Source organism: Hyla sarda, unplaced genomic scaffold (assembly GCF_029499605.1).
Source record: "Hyla sarda isolate aHylSar1 unplaced genomic scaffold, aHylSar1.hap1 scaffold_800, whole genome shotgun sequence".
Taxonomy (NCBI): Eukaryota; Metazoa; Chordata; class Amphibia; order Anura; family Hylidae; genus Hyla; species Hyla sarda.
The window spans coordinates 143748-161991 of NW_026610826.1; the positions used below are offsets into that span (position 1 = coordinate 143748).

At 45.8% G+C, this 18244-nt stretch overlaps 6 non-coding genes across 6 annotated transcripts; all 6 read right to left on the reverse strand.

The window, feature by feature from the left end:
- Positions 1-5392: 5392 nt before the first annotated feature.
- On the reverse strand, positions 5393-5583 carry LOC130346722 (U2 spliceosomal RNA). The gene has a single exon (XR_008884874.1). It is a non-coding gene; the product is annotated as a U2 spliceosomal RNA (small nuclear RNA).
- Positions 5584-7670: 2087 nt separating this feature from the next.
- LOC130346723 (U2 spliceosomal RNA) lies at positions 7671-7861 on the reverse strand. The gene has a single exon (XR_008884875.1). It is a non-coding gene; the product is annotated as a U2 spliceosomal RNA (small nuclear RNA).
- Positions 7862-9946: 2085 nt separating this feature from the next.
- On the reverse strand, positions 9947-10137 carry LOC130346725 (U2 spliceosomal RNA). The gene has a single exon (XR_008884876.1). It is a non-coding gene; the product is annotated as a U2 spliceosomal RNA (small nuclear RNA).
- Positions 10138-12219: 2082 nt separating this feature from the next.
- On the reverse strand, positions 12220-12410 carry LOC130346727 (U2 spliceosomal RNA). The gene has a single exon (XR_008884878.1). It is a non-coding gene; the product is annotated as a U2 spliceosomal RNA (small nuclear RNA).
- A 2085-nt stretch (positions 12411-14495) lies between these two features.
- On the reverse strand, positions 14496-14686 carry LOC130346728 (U2 spliceosomal RNA). Its single transcript, XR_008884879.1, has one exon. It is a non-coding gene; the product is annotated as a U2 spliceosomal RNA (small nuclear RNA).
- Positions 14687-16779: 2093 nt separating this feature from the next.
- LOC130346729 (U2 spliceosomal RNA) lies at positions 16780-16971 on the reverse strand. The gene has a single exon (XR_008884880.1). It is a non-coding gene; the product is annotated as a U2 spliceosomal RNA (small nuclear RNA).
- Between the last annotated feature and the right edge of the window lie 1273 nt (positions 16972-18244).

Below are 18244 nucleotides of genomic sequence, written 5' to 3' on the forward strand. Positions count from 1 at the left end.
CTGTCCGGCACATTCATCCTCCTCAAAACCCTAAACAATAAATCATGCACCACCCTATCATACGCTTTTTCAAAATCCACCGTAACAACAGCCACACCTTGCTTCCTAGTTTTACAGTCCCACAATACATCCCTCAGACCTAACAGACATTCAGAAATCCTACGATCAGGCACTGCACACATTTGCTCCTCACCTACCATACAATCAATCACATCCTTTAACCTATTCGCAATAACTTTAGCAATAATTTTGTAATCACAATTCAAGAGCGCTATAGGCCTCCAATTTTTAAGATCCCTCTTATCCCCTTTTTTAAACAATAACACAGTCACACTCTCACTCATACTTTTAGATAACTTCCCTCTCCTAAGTACTTCCTTACACACCTCCCATACATAATCCCCTAACATATCCCAAAACACAAGATAAAATTCCACAGGCAAACCATCACTCCCTGCCACCTTTCCTTTCTTCATCCCATTCACAGCATCCTCCACCTCACTCTTCCTCACATCCTCTTCCATAAAGAACCCATCAATTTCATCCAAACGCTTATCCACATATCCCAAACATTCCTCCTCTAGAGTCACGTCCCGCTCCTTCTCCGTGAATAAATCAGAATAAAACTTCCACACTTCCTCTAACACCTCATCCTTACCAAAGACCTCTACCCCATCATTCTTAAAAACACTCATCATCTCAGTTTTTTTACTGAATGCCTTTTTAAAGAAAAATTTGCTACATTTCTCATCCTTCTCTTTCACTTCAACCCTAGCCTGTGCAATAATCTTCCTTCCATTCCTCTCCAGACACTCATTCACACTTCCACGAGCTTCCTCAATCTCCTTCTCAACACTCATCCCCAAACGCCTCAATTCATACAAATACTCTAACCTTCTTTGCCATCTCTCATACTCTTCTCTATCTTTCCTCCCTTTCTCACACCCTTTTTTAATAAAAAACCTTTTAGTCTCTAACTTCACCCACTCCCACCACTCAACCACACTATAAAATGCATCCTTCCTCAACACCCATCCATCAAAACGCTCCCTATATTCTTGTAATACACATTCATTATCCAATAAAGACACATTCAACTTCCAAACACCCTTTCCATACTCACTTAGACCACCACCTTTTACCACACACTCAATCCAGGCATGATCCGTGAACGGTAACCTCCTCCGTCTGAAATTAGAAACAGACATTAGTTTTGAGACAAAAATGAAATCAATACGCGAACTTGTATTGTTAGAAAAATATGTATAACCGATAGTACCATCATTATGGGCAACAAAGGAATCCTTTAACCCAAATAAATTTACAATCTCTTTAAGCTGCTTACTAGTACTGTCTAAACCAGACCCACCACCCACCGTAGTACTACTCCTATCCCCCTCTGTTATTATACAATTGAAATCCCCTATAAGGAACACATCATCCCTCCCACTCAAAAAGAAATATAATTTCTCAAACACCTCCCCTCTTTCCTTCCTCCCAGTTGGAGCATAAACATTAATTACTTTATATGTGAAACCCCTGAAAATAAAATGCACTAATAATACCCTACCCGGAACAATATGGACAACTTTTTTAACAACAAACTCATTACTTTTGAACAAAATCCCCACCCCCGAATTACGTTCCATTGAACCAGACCATACCGATTGCCCATAAGGCCAGGAGATATTTGGCTCCCCATCCAAGCAGCACTCCTGGAGACCTAAAACATCAAAAGAATATCCAGAAAGTAAATCAAAAATGGCGGATCTCCTTTCTAAAGATCTAATACTGCGGACATTTAGAGAACCAATTGTTAAACTCATTCAAACATTTGAAGGAAAAAAAGGAAATACAAAATCAAGCATTATCAAAAGGAGGCCTAGCCTTTCCCCGACCTCTACCCTTATTTTTTGCCTCCCCTTCCTTAAACTTAAGAGTCTTTGTCAATTTTTTGACTGAACATTCCTCCAAATAACCTGTGCCCAGGGAGGATAAAGAGGAGTCAGAATCAATCTGACATGACGACCCTCCACCTGCCTCCTCCCTTCCCGGGCTAGGAAAGTCCTCAATCCTTTGACTCTGAGGAGTCGGACAGTCATCCTCCGATTCTTCCACCGGCATCTTTCTCTTCAAGGATTCTTTGTCCACAGTCATCTCCTCTGGGGGATCAGAGGCCTCCGAAACAGATGCCCCCGAAACAGACTCCGCCTTCTCCCCCTCTGCCACCAAAGCATCCGGAACAGACCTAGAAATGGAAGGAAAAACAGGGGCAGACTCTGCTTCACTGGTCAGCACGCTAACCTCTGCATCGCCTGCCCTGGCAGCATTGGAGTCCTCAGGAACTGTCCCACCTCGAAGAGCCATTGCATATGATCGGGGTGCCCCGGACTGGTAAGTGGGGCAACTCCTAGCCAGGTGATCCGAAGAACCACAGAAATGACACTTGCGTTTCTCGGGACAGTCTGCAGTGCGGTGATCAGGCTTGTGGCAGTTCCTGCAAACTTGCCCGGTTGTACAGTTCTCTCTGGTATGACCAAAGCAAAAACAGTCCCGGCAAAAACTTGGCATCCCCGGGTAGTGCAGAAACCCCCTGTTGTTCCCTATCGCAAAGTTCTGCGGGGGGTGACAAAAACCTTCAGCACCACCCTCGGGGGCAGGCCTAAACTCCACCCAAAAACGTCTCATGCCTGTGAAAGTCCCCAGGATGTTATTTTTCCTCTCCGCACCAGAAACAGACACACAATACCTTCTTAGAAAGGTCTGGATCTCCTCATCCCGCACAAAAGGGTTGTACATATGCACTACCACTGGAACTTTCTTAGGCCGAGCCTCGCAGGAAATGAATCGGATCCCTTGTAGGTCAGGGTGAGAAGCATTCTCCTTACTCCGGTAGAGACAGGTACGGAGATCATCCAGGTTGTAGAAGGTCACGTCAAAGAATCCTTGGCTGGGAAAGACCTGGACACAGAAGATGGAAGCATGCGGCATCCTCAGCACTCCCTCCACGACCTTCTGCTGGACATGCAAAATCCCGTAGGCACTCCTCTTTTCCTCCTCGATAAACAGCCGTACTGTATTAGGAGCGTTCGGCGCATTAGCCATCCTCTCCGGCAGACCCGTCCTCCGATGATCACCTTCCCGTTATCCTGGGACTAAGCCCTCTCCCCAATAGCAGCAGGTGGGTGAAGCCCAGGCAATAAACCTGGGCGATCCCACAAGGCCGAGGAGAGGGGTACCCGAATACCTTAGGGCAAGACACTTGATCTTAGCCAAAAGGCCGAGAAGCGATAACCGTGAAAGGGGCGGGCCCAACAAGGTCCCCTTCATGGGCACTATCACTGCTTGCTGTCAGGGAGGCTGCCAGACAATTTTCCATGCACACTCTGGGCTGAGGGGCAGTCAACCACCAGTACACACAGCAGAACCTAAACCCATACCATTATTGCTAAGCAGCAAGACAGGGGCCCATTGCACTCCCACGGGGCCTTTTTAAATGCAATCCATAACCCGGATTTGCCAGGAACCCTTCTTACTCCTCCTACTTGCATGTGACACTGGGCTTAGGATCTGCATAGGAAACACACACACAAGCACACACCTACCTTTGTTGCCTGCAGATGCCTCCTTGGCTGTCCCCAAACGGTATCAAACCAACACCCACGGGAAGCTGTAAGCATAGAGGACATGCCTGCACCCCATTGGACTTACCTGTGTGGGTTAAATCCGGGTTATTTGACAACCTATGGCGGTGATGGTTCTGCTCAGGCAGAGCAGTGCTGATGCTCCTCATAAAGCTGTCGCTGCTGTGAAGGTTCTAGGTGACATCACAAATCCCTATGGTTACATACACAACAAAGCTGGGTTGTTGTTGTTTACACTCTGCAAGGCCTGTGGAAGTGAGTGACATCATAGCACTGTAGTTCTGAGGGTTCTAGATGGATGCAACAATCTCCTGTTGCTTCTATGAAGGCCATAATAGACGACATCACCAAACAGCTCCATAGTCACATACACAGCAAAGGAGAGATGTTGTTTACACCTAGTGATGTCAGTGGTATTGAGTGACATCACAGCACAGTGCTAAGGCTCCTGGGCCTGGACACAGCAGCGGCTGCAATATCTCAACGGAGAATACGTTTATATATATGTGTGTGTGTGCGCGTATATATATATATATATATATATATATATATATATATATATATATATATATATATTTCTCCGCCGAAATCACTTTTAAACCCATTTCCACCTTTTTTTCCCTTCTCTTCCTCTTACTTTTTTTTCCCGTTTTTTTACGTTTTTCTCCTTTTCGCCTCTTTTCTGGGCGTATTATTCTTCTTTTTCTTCTTTTTTTTCGTCTAATGCATACCCCATCAGTGCAGCAATGCTTATTCAATACCGCCAGCAGATGGAGACACTGGGGGATAATTTTCTAAGGATTTATACTGATTTTTCCTGTCTGAATTTGTCGCACAGAAAGTTGCAGGCCAAATATGTGTGACATTTCTGCGACTTTAGCTTCTAGGGCATTTTTACAACATTATACATAGGTGCTGAATACATAAAAAGCGACTGTTCAGCGACAGACAAGTCGCATCGGCTGAAAGTAGGCCAGAATGTCAGTCCATGTTGGAGCAGGTTTAGATACAGTCTAAAGTATAGATCTCAAAGTCTGTGCACAGAATTTAGCAAGGGCCTCGCACCTTCTGATGCATCAGGTAGGTGCACAATAGCATAGCCTAACCCTCTGTACTTTGGTCTATATTGATGCGGGACATAGACAGCCAGCTGATGACCAATCCATTAGTGCAATGGATGGCTGGAAGCATTTGTCTTTGCCTTTGCAATACCACAGAAGCAATGCATGGTCAATGTACAGCAATGACACACCTGTGTGAACAGCCAGGAGACCCCCCCCCCCCCCCCCCCATGTTATGTTACATAGTTACATAGTTAGTACGGTCGAAAAAAGACATATGTCCATCAAGTTCAACCAGGGAATTAAGGGGTAGGGGTGTGGCGTGATATTGGGGAAGGGATGAGATTTTATATTTCTTCATAAGCATTAATCTTATTTTGTCAATTAGGAACATTCAGCACCCACCCGCTATCAAGGCAGCTGCCTATCATGTCATGCCCTACCTGCACAGGTGTGCTGGCTACTCAAATGATCCAATTAAGGAGGCCATTTAGTCAGCAGCAGCAGAAGTCCTGTGCCTGGACGCTCCAACAGCGGCCAGACACAAGCAGAAGCAGCAGAAGCAGCAGCAGCAGCACCACCTTTTGTTTTTTGGCTGCAGCAGCAAGGCCCACAGGGCTGGCTAGCTGGCTAGCCAGCAAGCAGGTAGCAATGAAAGTAGGAATCTTTCTTTTTAACCCTGTAAGGGGGTGGTGCACTGTACCCGAAGATACTGCCATATCGGGTCAATGCATAGGGCGACGGAAGCAAGCTTCGAAATCGGCCCCCGTTCTCAAAAATCCATTTAATATATGGTCCCCAGATAGGGGACGTATCAGATATTAAACTGATAAGAACAGATACTACACTTGATCTTAGCCAAAAGGCCGAGAAGCGATAACCGTGAAAGGGGCGGGCCCAACAAGGTCCCCTTCATGGGCACTATCACTGCTTGCTGTCAGGGAGGCTGCCAGACAATTTTCCATGCACACTCTGGGCTGGGGGGCAGTCAACCACCAGTACACACAGCAGAACCTAAACCCATACCATTATTGCTAAGCAGCAAGACAGGGGCCCATTGCACTCCCACGGGGCCTTTTTAAATGCAATCCATAACCCGGATTTGCCAGGAACCCTTCTTACTCCTCCTACTTGCATGTGACACTGGGCTTAGGATCTGCATAGGAAACACACACACAAGCACACACCTACCTTTGTTGCCTGCAGATGCCTCCTTGGCTGTCCCCAAACGGTATCAAACCAACACCCACGGGAAGCTGTAAGCATAGAGGACATGCCTGCACCCCATTGGACTTACCTGTGTGGGTTAAATCCGGGTTATTTGACAACCTATGGCGGTGATGGTTCTGCTCAGGCAGAGCAGTGCTGATGCTCCTCATAAAGCTGTCGCTGCTGTGAAGGTTCTAGGTGACATCACAAATCCCTATGGTTACATACACAACAAAGCTGGGTTGTTGTTGTTTACACTCTGCAAGGCCTGTGGAAGTGAGTGACATCATAGCACTGTAGTTCTGAGGGTTCTAGATGGATGCAACAATCTCCTGTTGCTTCTATGAAGGCCATAATAGACGACATCACCAAACAGCTCCATAGTCACATACACAGCAAAGGAGAGATGTTGTTTACACCTAGTGATGTCAGTGGTATTGAGTGACATCACAGCACAGTGCTAAGGCTCCTGGGCCTGGACACAGCAGCGGCTGCAATATCTCAACGGAGAATACGTTTATATATATGTGTGTGTGTGCGCGTATATATATATATATATATATATATATATATATATATATATATTTCTCCGCCGAAATCACTTTTAAACCCATTTCCACCTTTTTTTCCCTTCTCTTCCTCTTACTTTTTTTTCACGTTTTTTTACGTTTTTCTCCTTTTCGCCTCTTTTCTGGGCGTATTATTCTTCTTTTTCTTCTTTTTTTTCGTCTAATGCATACCCCATCAGTGCAGCAATGCTTATTCAATACCGCCAGCAGATGGAGACACTGGGGGATAATTTTCTAAGGATTTATACTGATTTTTCCTGTCTGAATTTGTCGCACAGAAAGTTGCAGGCCAAATATGTGTGACATTTCTGCGACTTTAGCTTCTAGAGCATTTTTACAACATTATACATAGGTGCTGAATACATAAAAAGCGACTGTTCAGCGACAGACAAGTCGCATCGGCTGAAAGTAGGCCAGAATGTCAGTCCATGTTGGAGCAGGTTTAGATACAGTCTAAAGTATAGATCTCAAAGTCTGTGCACAGAATTTAGCAAGGGCCTCGCACCTTCTGATGCATCAGGTAGGTGCACAATAGCATAGCCTAACCCTCTGTACTTTGGTCTATATTGATGCGGGACATAGACAGCCAGCTGATGACCAATCCATTAGTGCAATGGATGGCTGGAAGCATTTGTCTTTGCCTTTGCAATACCACAGAAGCAATGCATGGTCAATGTACAGCAATGACACACCTGTGTGAACAGCCAGGAGACCCCCCCCCCCCCCCCCCATGTTATGTTACATAGTTACATAGTTAGTACGGTCGAAAAAAGACATATGTCCATCAAGTTCAACCAGGGAATTAAGGGGTAGGGGTGTGGCGCGATATTGGGGAAGGGATGAGATTTTATATTTCTTCATAAGCATTAATCTTATTTTGTCAATTAGGAACATTCAGCACCCACCCGCTATCAAGGCAGCTGCCTATCATGTCATGCCCTACCTGCACAGGTGTGCTGGCTACTCAAATGATCCAATTAAGGAGGCCATTTAGTCAGCAGCAGCAGAAGTCCTGTGCCTGGACGCTCCAACAGCGGCCAGACACAAGCAGAAGCAGCAGAAGCAGCAGCAGCAGCACCACCTTTTGTTTTTTGGCTGCAGCAGCAAGGCCCACAGGGCTGGCTAGCTGGCTAGCCAGCAAGCAGGTAGCAATGAAAGTAGGAATCTTTCTTTTTAACCCTGTAAGGGGGTGGTGCACTGTACCCGAAGATACTGCCATATCGGGTCAATGCATAGGGCGACGGAAGCAAGCTTCGAAATCGGCCCCCGTTCTCAAAAATCCATTTAATATATGGTCCCCAGATAGGGGACGTATCAGATATTAAACTGATAAGAACAGATACTACACTTGATCTTAGCCAAAAGGCCGAGAAGCGATAACCGTGAAAGGGGCGGGCCCAACAAGGTCCCCTTCATGGGCACTATCACTGCTTGCTGTCAGGGAGGCTGCCAGACAATTTTCCATGCACACTCTGGGCTGGGGGGCAGTCAACCACCAGTACACACAGCAGAACCTAAACCCATACCATTATTGCTAAGCAGCAAGACAGGGGCCCATTGCACTCCCACGGGGCCTTTTTAAATGCAATCCATAACCCGGATTTGCCAGGAACCCTTCTTACTCCTCCTACTTGCATGTGACACTGGGCTTAGGATCTGCATAGGAAACACACACACAAGCACACACCTACCTTTGTTGCCTGCAGATGCCTCCTTGGCTGTCCCCAAACGGTATCAAACCAACACCCACGGGAAGCTGTAAGCATAGAGGACATGCCTGCACCCCATTGGACTTACCTGTGTGGGTTAAATCCGGGTTATTTGACAACCTATGGCGGTGATGGTTCTGCTCAGGCAGAGCAGTGCTGATGCTCCTCATAAAGCTGTCGCTGCTGTGAAGGTTCTAGGTGACATCACAAATCCCTATGGTTACATACACAACAAAGCTGGGTTGTTGTTGTTTACACTCTGCAAGGCCTGTGGAAGTGAGTGACATCATAGCACTGTAGTTCTGAGGGTTCTAGATGGATGCAACAATCTCCTGTTGCTTCTATGAAGGCCATAATAGACGACATCACCAAACAGCTCCATAGTCACATACACAGCAAAGGAGAGATGTTGTTTACACCTAGTGATGTCAGTGGTATTGAGTGACATCACAGCACAGTGCTAAGGCTCCTGGGCCTGGACACAGCAGCGGCTGCAATATCTCAACGGAGAATACGTTTATATATATGTGTGTGTGTGCGCGTATATATATATATATATATATATATATATATATATATATATATATTTCTCCGCCGAAATCACTTTTAAACCCATTTCCACCTTTTTTTCCCTTCTCTTCCTCTTACTTTTTTTTCACGTTTTTTTACGTTTTTCTCCTTTTCGCCTCTTTTCTGGGCGTATTATTCTTCTTTTTCTTCTTTTTTTTCGTCTAATGCATACCCCATCAGTGCAGCAATGCTTATTCAATACCGCCAGCAGATGGAGACACTGGGGGATAATTTTCTAAGGATTTATACTGATTTTTCCTGTCTGAATTTGTCGCACAGAAAGTTGCAGGCCAAATATGTGTGACATTTCTGCGACTTTAGCTTCTAGAGCATTTTTACAACATTATACATAGGTGCTGAATACATAAAAAGCGACTGTTCAGCGACAGACAAGTCGCATCGGCTGAAAGTAGGCCAGAATGTCAGTCCATGTTGGAGCAGGTTTAGATACAGTCTAAAGTATAGATCTCAAAGTCTGTGCACAGAATTTAGCAAGGGCCTCGCACCTTCTGATGCATCAGGTAGGTGCACAATAGCATAGCCTAACCCTCTGTACTTTGGTCTATATTGATGCGGGACATAGACAGCCAGCTGATGACCAATCCATTAGTGCAATGGATGGCTGGAAGCATTTGTCTTTGCCTTTGCAATACCACAGAAGCAATGCATGGTCAATGTACAGCAATGACACACCTGTGTGAACAGCCAGGAGACCCCCCCCCCCCCCATGTTATGTTACATAGTTACATAGTTAGTACGGTCGAAAAAAGACATATGTCCATCAAGTTCAACCAGGGAATTAAGGGGTAGGGGTGTGGCGCGATATTGGGGAAGGGATGAGATTTTATATTTCTTCATAAGCATTAATCTTATTTTGTCAATTAGGAACATTCAGCACCCACCCGCTATCAAGGCAGCTGCCTATCATGTCATGCCCTACCTGCACAGGTGTGCTGGCTACTCAAATGATCCAATTAAGGAGGCCATTTAGTCAGCAGCAGCAGAAGTCCTGTGCCTGGACGCTCCAACAGCGGCCAGACACAAGCAGAAGCAGCAGAAGCAGCAGCAGCAGCACCACCTTTTGTTTTTTGGCTGCAGCAGCAAGGCCCACAGGGCTGGCTAGCTGGCTAGCCAGCAAGCAGGTAGCAATGAAAGTAGGAATCTTTCTTTTTAACCCTGTAAGGGGGTGGTGCACTGTACCCGAAGATACTGCCATATCGGGTCAATGCATAGGGCGACGGAAGCAAGCTTCGAAATCGGCCCCCGTTCTCAAAAATCCATTTAATATATGGTCCCCAGATAGGGGACGTATCAGATATTAAACTGATAAGAACAGATACTACACTTGATCTTAGCCAAAAGGCCGAGAAGCGATAACCGTGAAAGGGGCGGGCCCAACAAGGTCCCCTTCATGGGCACTATCACTGCTTGCTGTCAGGGAGGCTGCCAGACAATTTTCCATGCACACTCTGGGCTGGGGGGCAGTCAACCACCAGTACACACAGCAGAACCTAAACCCATACCATTATTGCTAAGCAGCAAGACAGGGGCCCATTGCACTCCCACGGGGCCTTTTTAAATGCAATCCATAACCCGGATTTGCCAGGAACCCTTCTTACTCCTCCTACTTGCATGTGACACTGGGCTTAGGATCTGCATAGGAAACACACACACAAGCACACACCTACCTTTGTTGCCTGCAGATGCCTCCTTGGCTGTCCCCAAACGGTATCAAACCAACACCCACGGGAAGCTGTAAGCATAGAGGACATGCCTGCACCCCATTGGACTTACCTGTGTGGGTTAAATCCGGGTTATTTGACAACCTATGGCGGTGATGGTTCTGCTCAGGCAGAGCAGTGCTGATGCTCCTCATAAAGCTGTCGCTGCTGTGAAGGTTCTAGGTGACATCACAATCCCTATGGTTACATACACAACAAAGCTGGGTTGTTGTTGTTTACACTCTGCAAGGCCTGTGGAAGTGAGTGACATCATAGCACTGTAGTTCTGAGGGTTCTAGATGGATGCAACAATCTCCTGTTGCTTCTATGAAGGCCATAATAGACGACATCACCAAACAGCTCCATAGTCACATACACAGCAAAGGAGAGATGTTGTTTACACCTAGTGATGTCAGTGGTATTGAGTGACATCACAGCACAGTGCTAAGGCTCCTGGGCCTGGACACAGCAGCGGCTGCAATATCTCAACGGAGAATACGTTTATATATATGTGTGTGTGTGCGCATATATATATATATATATATATATATATATATATATATATATATTTCTCCGCCGAAATCACTTTTAAACCCATTTCCACCTTTTTTTCCCTTCTCTTCCTCTTACTTTTTTTTCACGTTTTTTTACGTTTTTCTCCTTTTCGCCTCTTTTCTGGGCGTATTATTCTTCTTTTTCTTCTTTTTTTTCGTCTAATGCATACCCCATCAGTGCAGCAATGCTTATTCAATACCGCCAGCAGATGGAGACACTGGGGGATAATTTTCTAAGGATTTATACTGATTTTTCCTGTCTGAATTTGTCGCACAGAAAGTTGCAGGCCAAATATGTGTGACATTTCTGCGACTTTAGCTTCTAGAGCATTTTTACAACATTATACATAGGTGCTGAATACATAAAAAGCGACTGTTCAGCGACAGACAAGTCGCATCGGCTGAAAGTAGGCCAGAATGTCAGTCCATGTTGGAGCAGGTTTAGATACAGTCTAAAGCATAGATCTCAAAGTCTGTGCACAGAATTTAGCAAGGGCCTCGCACCTTCTGATGCATCAGGTAGGTGCACTATAGCATAGCCTAACCCTCTGTACTTTGGTCTATATTGATGCGGGACATAGACAGCCAGCTGATGACCAATCCATTAGTGCAATGGATGGCTGGAAGCATTTGTCTTTGCCTTTGCAATACCACAGAAGCAATGCATGGTCAATGTACAGCAATGACACACCTGTGTGAACAGCCAGGAGACCCCCCCCCCCCCCATGTTATGTTACATAGTTACATAGTTAGTACGGTCGAAAAAAGACATATGTCCATCAAGTTCAACCAGGGAATTAAGGGGTAGGGGTGTGGCGCGATATTGGGGAAGGGATGAGATTTTATATTTCTTCATAAGCATTAATCTTATTTTGTCAATTAGGAACATTCAGCACCCACCCGCTATCAAGGCAGCTGCCTATCATGTCATGCCCTACCTGCACAGGTGTGCTGGCTACTCAAATGATCCAATTAAGGAGGCCATTTAGTCAGCAGCAGCAGAAGTCCTGTGCCTGGACGCTCCAACAGCGGCCAGACACAAGCAGAAGCAGCAGAAGCAGCAGCAGCAGCACCACCTTTTGTTTTTTGGCTGCAGCAGCAAGGCCCACAGGGCTGGCTAGCTGGCTAGCCAGCAAGCAGGTAGCAATGAAAGTAGGAATCTTTCTTTTTAACCCTGTAAGGGGGTGGTGCACTGTACCCGAAGATACTGCCATATCGGGTCAATGCATAGGGCGACGGAAGCAAGCTTCGAAATCGGCCCCCGTTCTCAAAAATCCATTTAATATATGGTCCCCAGATAGGGGACGTATCAGATATTAAACTGATAAGAACAGATACTACACTTGATCTTAGCCAAAAGGCCGAGAAGCGATAACCGTGAAAGGGGCGGGCCCAACAAGGTCCCCTTCATGGGCACTATCACTGCTTGCTGTCAGGGAGGCTGCCAGACAATTTTCCATGCACACTCTGGGCTGGGGGGCAGTCAACCACCAGTACACACAGCAGAACCTAAACCCATACCATTATTGCTAAGCAGCAAGACAGGGGCCCATTGCACTCCCACGGGGCCTTTTTAAATGCAATCCATAACCCGGATTTGCCAGGAACCCTTCTTACTCCTCCTACTTGCATGTGACACTGGGCTTAGGATCTGCATAGGAAACACACACACAAGCACACACCTACCTTTGTTGCCTGCAGATGCCTCCTTGGCTGTCCCCAAACGGTATCAAACCAACACCCACGGGAAGCTGTAAGCATAGAGGACATGCCTGCACCCCATTGGACTTACCTGTGTGGGTTAAATCCGGGTTATTTGACAACCTATGGCGGTGATGGTTCTGCTCAGGCAGAGCAGTGCTGATGCTCCTCATAAAGCTGTCGCTGCTGTGAAGGTTCTAGGTGACATCACAAATCCCTATGGTTACATACACAACAAAGCTGGGTTGTTGTTGTTTACACTCTGCAAGGCCTGTGGAAGTGAGTGACATCATAGCACTGTAGTTCTGAGGGTTCTAGATGGATGCAACAATCTCCTGTTGCTTCTATGAAGGCCATAATAGACGACATCACCAAACAGCTCCATAGTCACATACACAGCAAAGGAGAGATGTTGTTTACACCTAGTGATGTCAGTGGTATTGAGTGACATCACAGCACAGTGCTAAGGCTCCTGGGCCTGGACACAGCAGCGGCTGCAATATCTCAACGGAGAATACGTTTATATATATGTGTGTGTGTGCGCGTATATATATATATATATATATATATATATATATATATATATATATTTCTCCGCCGAAATCACTTTTAAACCCATTTCCACCTTTTTTTCCCTTCTCTTCCTCTTACTTTTTTTTCACGTTTTTTTACGTTTTTCTCCTTTTCGCCTCTTTTCTGGGCGTATTATTCTTCTTTTTCTTCTTTTTTTTCGTCTAATGCATACCCCATCAGTGCAGCAATGCTTATTCAATACCGCCAGCAGATGGAGACACTGGGGGATAATTTTCTAAGGATTTATACTGATTTTTCCTGTCTGAATTTGTCGCACAGAAAGTTGCAGGCCAAATATGTGTGACATTTCTGCGACTTTAGCTTCTAGAGCATTTTTACAACATTATACATAGGTGCTGAATACATAAAAAGCGACTGTTCAGCGACAGACAAGTCGCATCGGCTGAAAGTAGGCCAGAATGTCAGTCCATGTTGGAGCAGGTTTAGATACAGTCTAAAGTATAGATCTCAAAGTCTGTGCACAGAATTTAGCAAGGGCCTCGCACCTTCTGATGCATCAGGTAGGTGCACAATAGCATAGCCTAACCCTCTGTACTTTGGTCTATATTGATGCGGGACATAGACAGCCAGCTGATGACCAATCCATTAGTGCAATGGATGGCTGGAAGCATTTGTCTTTGCCTTTGCAATACCACAGAAGCAATGCATGGTCAATGTACAGCAATGACACACCTGTGTGAACAGCCAGGAGACCCCCCCCCCCCCCATGTTATGTTACATAGTTACATAGTTAGTACGGTCGAAAAAAGACATATGTCCATCAAGTTCAACCAGGGAATTAAGGGGTAGGGGTGTGGCGCGATATTAGGGAAGGGATGAGATTTTATATTTCTTCATAAGCATTAATCTTATTTTGTCAATTAGGAACATTCAGCACCCACCCGCTATCAAGGCAGCTGCCTATCATGTCATGCCCTACCTGCACAGGTGTGCTGGCTACTCAAATGATCCAATTAAGGAGGCCATTTAGTCAGCAGCAGCAGAAGTCCTGTGCCTGGACGCTCCAACAGCGGCCAGACACAAGCAGAAGCAGCAGAAGCAGCAGCAGCAGCACCACCTTTTGTTTTTTGGCTGCAGCAGCAAGGCCCACAGGGCTGGCTAGCTGGCTAGCCAGCAAGCAGGTAGCAATGAAAGTAGGAATCTTTCTTTTTAACCCTGTAAGGGGGTGGTGCACTGTACCCGAAGATACTGCCATATCGGGTCAATGCATAGGGCGACGGAAGCAAGCTTCGAAATCGGCCCCCGTTCTCAAAAATCCATTTAATATATGGTCCCCAGATAGGGGACGTATCAGATATTAAACTGATAAGAACAGATACTACACTTGATCTTAGCCAAAAGGCCGAGAAGCGATAACCGTGAAAGGGGCGGGCCCAACAAGGTCCCCTTCATGGGCACTATCACTGCTTGCTGTCAGGGAGGCTGCCAGACAATTTTCCATGCACACTCTGGGCTGGGGGGCAGTCAACCACCAGTACACACAGCAGAACCTAAACCCATACCATTATTGCTAAGCAGCAAGACAGGGGCCCATTGCACTCCCACGGGGCCTTTTTAAATGCAATCCATAACCCGGATTTGCCAGGAACCCTTCTTACTCCTCCTACTTGCATGTGACACTGGGCTTAGGATCTGCATAGGAAACACACACACAAGCACACACCTACCTTTGTTGCCTGCAGATGCCTCCTTGGCTGTCCCCAAACGGTATCAAACCAACACCCACGGGAAGCTGTAAGCATAGAGGACATGCCTGCACCCCATTGGACTTACCTGTGTGGGTTAAATCCGGGTTATTTGACAACCTATGGCGGTGATGGTTCTGCTCAGGCAGAGCAGTGCTGATGCTCCTCATAAAGCTGTCGCTGCTGTGAAGGTTCTAGGTGACATCACAAATCCCTATGGTTACATACACAACAAAGCTGGGTTGTTGTTGTTTACACTCTGCAAGGCCTGTGGAAGTGAGTGACATCATAGCACTGTAGTTCTGAGGGTTCTAGATGGATGCAACAATCTCCTGTTGCTTCTATGAAGGCCATAATAGACGACATCACCAAACAGCTCCATAGTCACATACACAGCAAAGGAGAGATGTTGTTTACACCTAGTGATGTCAGTGGTATTGAGTGACATCACAGCACAGTGCTAAGGCCTCCTGGGCCTGGACACAGCAGCGGCTGCAATATCTCAACGGAGAATACGTTTATATATATGTGTGTGTGTGCGCGTATATATATATATATATATATATATATATATATATATATATATATTTCTCCGCCGAAATCACTTTTAAACCCATTTCCACCTTTTTTTCCCTTCTCTTCCTCTTACTTTTTTTTCACGTTTTTTTTACGTTTTTCTCCTTTTCGCCTCTTTTCTGGGCGTATTATTCTTCTTTTTCTTCTTTTTTTTCGTCTAATGCATACCCCATCAGTGCAGCAATGCTTATTCAATACCGCCAGCAGATGGAGACACTGGGGGGATAATTTTCTAAGGATTTATACAGATTTTTCCTGTCTGAATTTGTCGCACAGAAAGTTGCAGGCCAAATATGTGTGACATTTCTGCGACTTTAGCTTCTAGAGCATTTTTACAACATTATACATAGGTGCTGAATACATAAAAAGCGACTGTTCAGCGACAGACAAGTCGCATCGGCTGAAAGTAGGCCAGAATGTCAGTCCATGTTGGAGCAGGTTTAGATACAGTCTAAAGTATAGATCTCAAAGTCTGTGCACAGAATTTAGCAAGGGCCTCGCACCTTCTGATGCATCAGGTAGGTGCACAATAGCATAGCCTAACCCTCTGTACTTTGGTCTATATTGATGCGGGACATAGACAGCCAGCTGATGACCAATCCATTAGTGCAATGGATGGCTGGAAGCATTTGTCTTTGCCTTTGCAATACCACAGAAGCAATGCATGGTCAATGTACAGGCAATGACACACCTGTGTGAACAGCCAGGAGACCCCCCCCCCCCCCCCATGTTATGTTACATAGTTACATAGTTAGTACGGTCCGAAAAAAGACATATGTCCATCAAGTTCAACCAGGGAATTAAGGGGTAGGGGTGTGGCGCGATATTGGGGAAGGGATGAGATTTTATATTTCTTCATAAGCATTAATCTTATTTTGTCAATTAGGAACATTCAGCACCCACCCGCTATCAAGGCAGCTGCCTATCATGTCATGCCCTACCTGCACAGGTGTGCTGGCTACTCAAATGATCCAATTAAGGAGGCCATTTAGTCAGCAGGCAGCAGAAGTCCTGTGCCTGGACGCTCCAACAGCGGCCAGACACAAGCAGAAGCAGCAGAAGCAGCAGCAGCAGCACCACCTTTTGTTTTTTGGCTGCAGCAGCAAGGCCCACAGGGCTGGCTAGCTGGCTAGCCAGCAAGCAGGTAGCAATGAAAGTAGGAATCTTTCTTTTTAACCCTGTAAGGGGGTGGTGCACTGTACCCGAAGATACTGCCATATCGGGTCAATGCATAGGGCGACGGAAGCAAGCTTCGAAATCGGCCCCCGTTCTCAAAAATCCATTTAATATATCGGTCCCCAGATAGGGGACGTATCAGATATTAAACTGATAAGAACAGATACTACACTTGATCTTAGCCAAAAGGCCGAGAAGCGATAACCGTGAAAGGGGCGGGCCCAACAAGGTCCCCTTCATGGGCACTATCACTGCTTGCTGTCAGGGAGGCTGCCAGACAATTTTCCATGCACACTCTGGGCTGGGGGGCAGTCAACCACCAGTACACACAGCAGAACCTAAACCCATACCATTATTGCTAAGCAGCAAGACAGGGGCCCATTGCACTCCCACGGGGCCTTTTTAAAATGCAATCCATAACCCGGATTTGCCAGGAACCCTTCTTACTCCTCCTACTTGCATGTGACACCTGGGCTTAGGATCTGCATAGGAAACACACACACAAGCACACACCCTACCTTTGTTGCCTGCAGATGCCTCCTTGGCTGTCCCCCAAACGGTATCAAACCAACACCCACGGGAAGCTGTAAGCATAGAGGACAATGCCTGCACCCCATTGGACTTACCTGTGTGGGTTAAATCCGGGTTATTTGACAACCTATGGGCGGTGATGGTTCTGCTCAGGCAGAGCAGTGCTGATGCTCCTCATAAAGCTGTCGCTGCTGTGAAGGTTCTAGGTGACATCACAAATCCCTATGGTTACATACACAACAAAGCTGGGTTGTTGTTGTTTACACTCTGCAAGGCCTGTGGAAGTGAGTGACATCATAGCACTGTAGTTCTGAGGGTTCTAGATGGATGCAACAATCTCCTGTTGCTTCTATGAAGGCCGTAATAGACGACATCACCAAACAGCTCCATAGTCACATACACAGCAAAGGAGAGATGTTGTTTACACCTAGTGATGTCAGTGGTATTGAGTGACATCACAGCACAGTGCTAAGGCTCCTGGGCCTGGACACAGCAGCGGCTGCAATATCTCAACGGAGAATACGTTTATATATATGTGTGTGTGTGCGCGTATATATATATATATTATATATATATTATATATATATATATATATATTTCTCCGCCGAAATCACTTTTAAACCCATTTCCACCTTTTTTTCCCTTCTCTTCCTCTTACTTTTTTTTCACGTTTTTTTTACGTTTTTCTCCTTTTCGCCTCTTTTCTGGGCGTATTATTCTTCTTTTTCTTCTTTTTTTTCGTCTAATGCATACCCCATCAGGTGCAGCAATGCTTATTCAATACCGCCAGCAGATGGAGACACTGGGGGATAATTTTCTAAGGATTTATACTGATTTTTTCCTGTCTGAATTTGTCGCACAGAAAGTTGCAGGCCAAATATGTGTGACATTTCTGCGACTTTAGCTTCTAGAGCATTTTTACAACATTATACATAGGTGCTGAA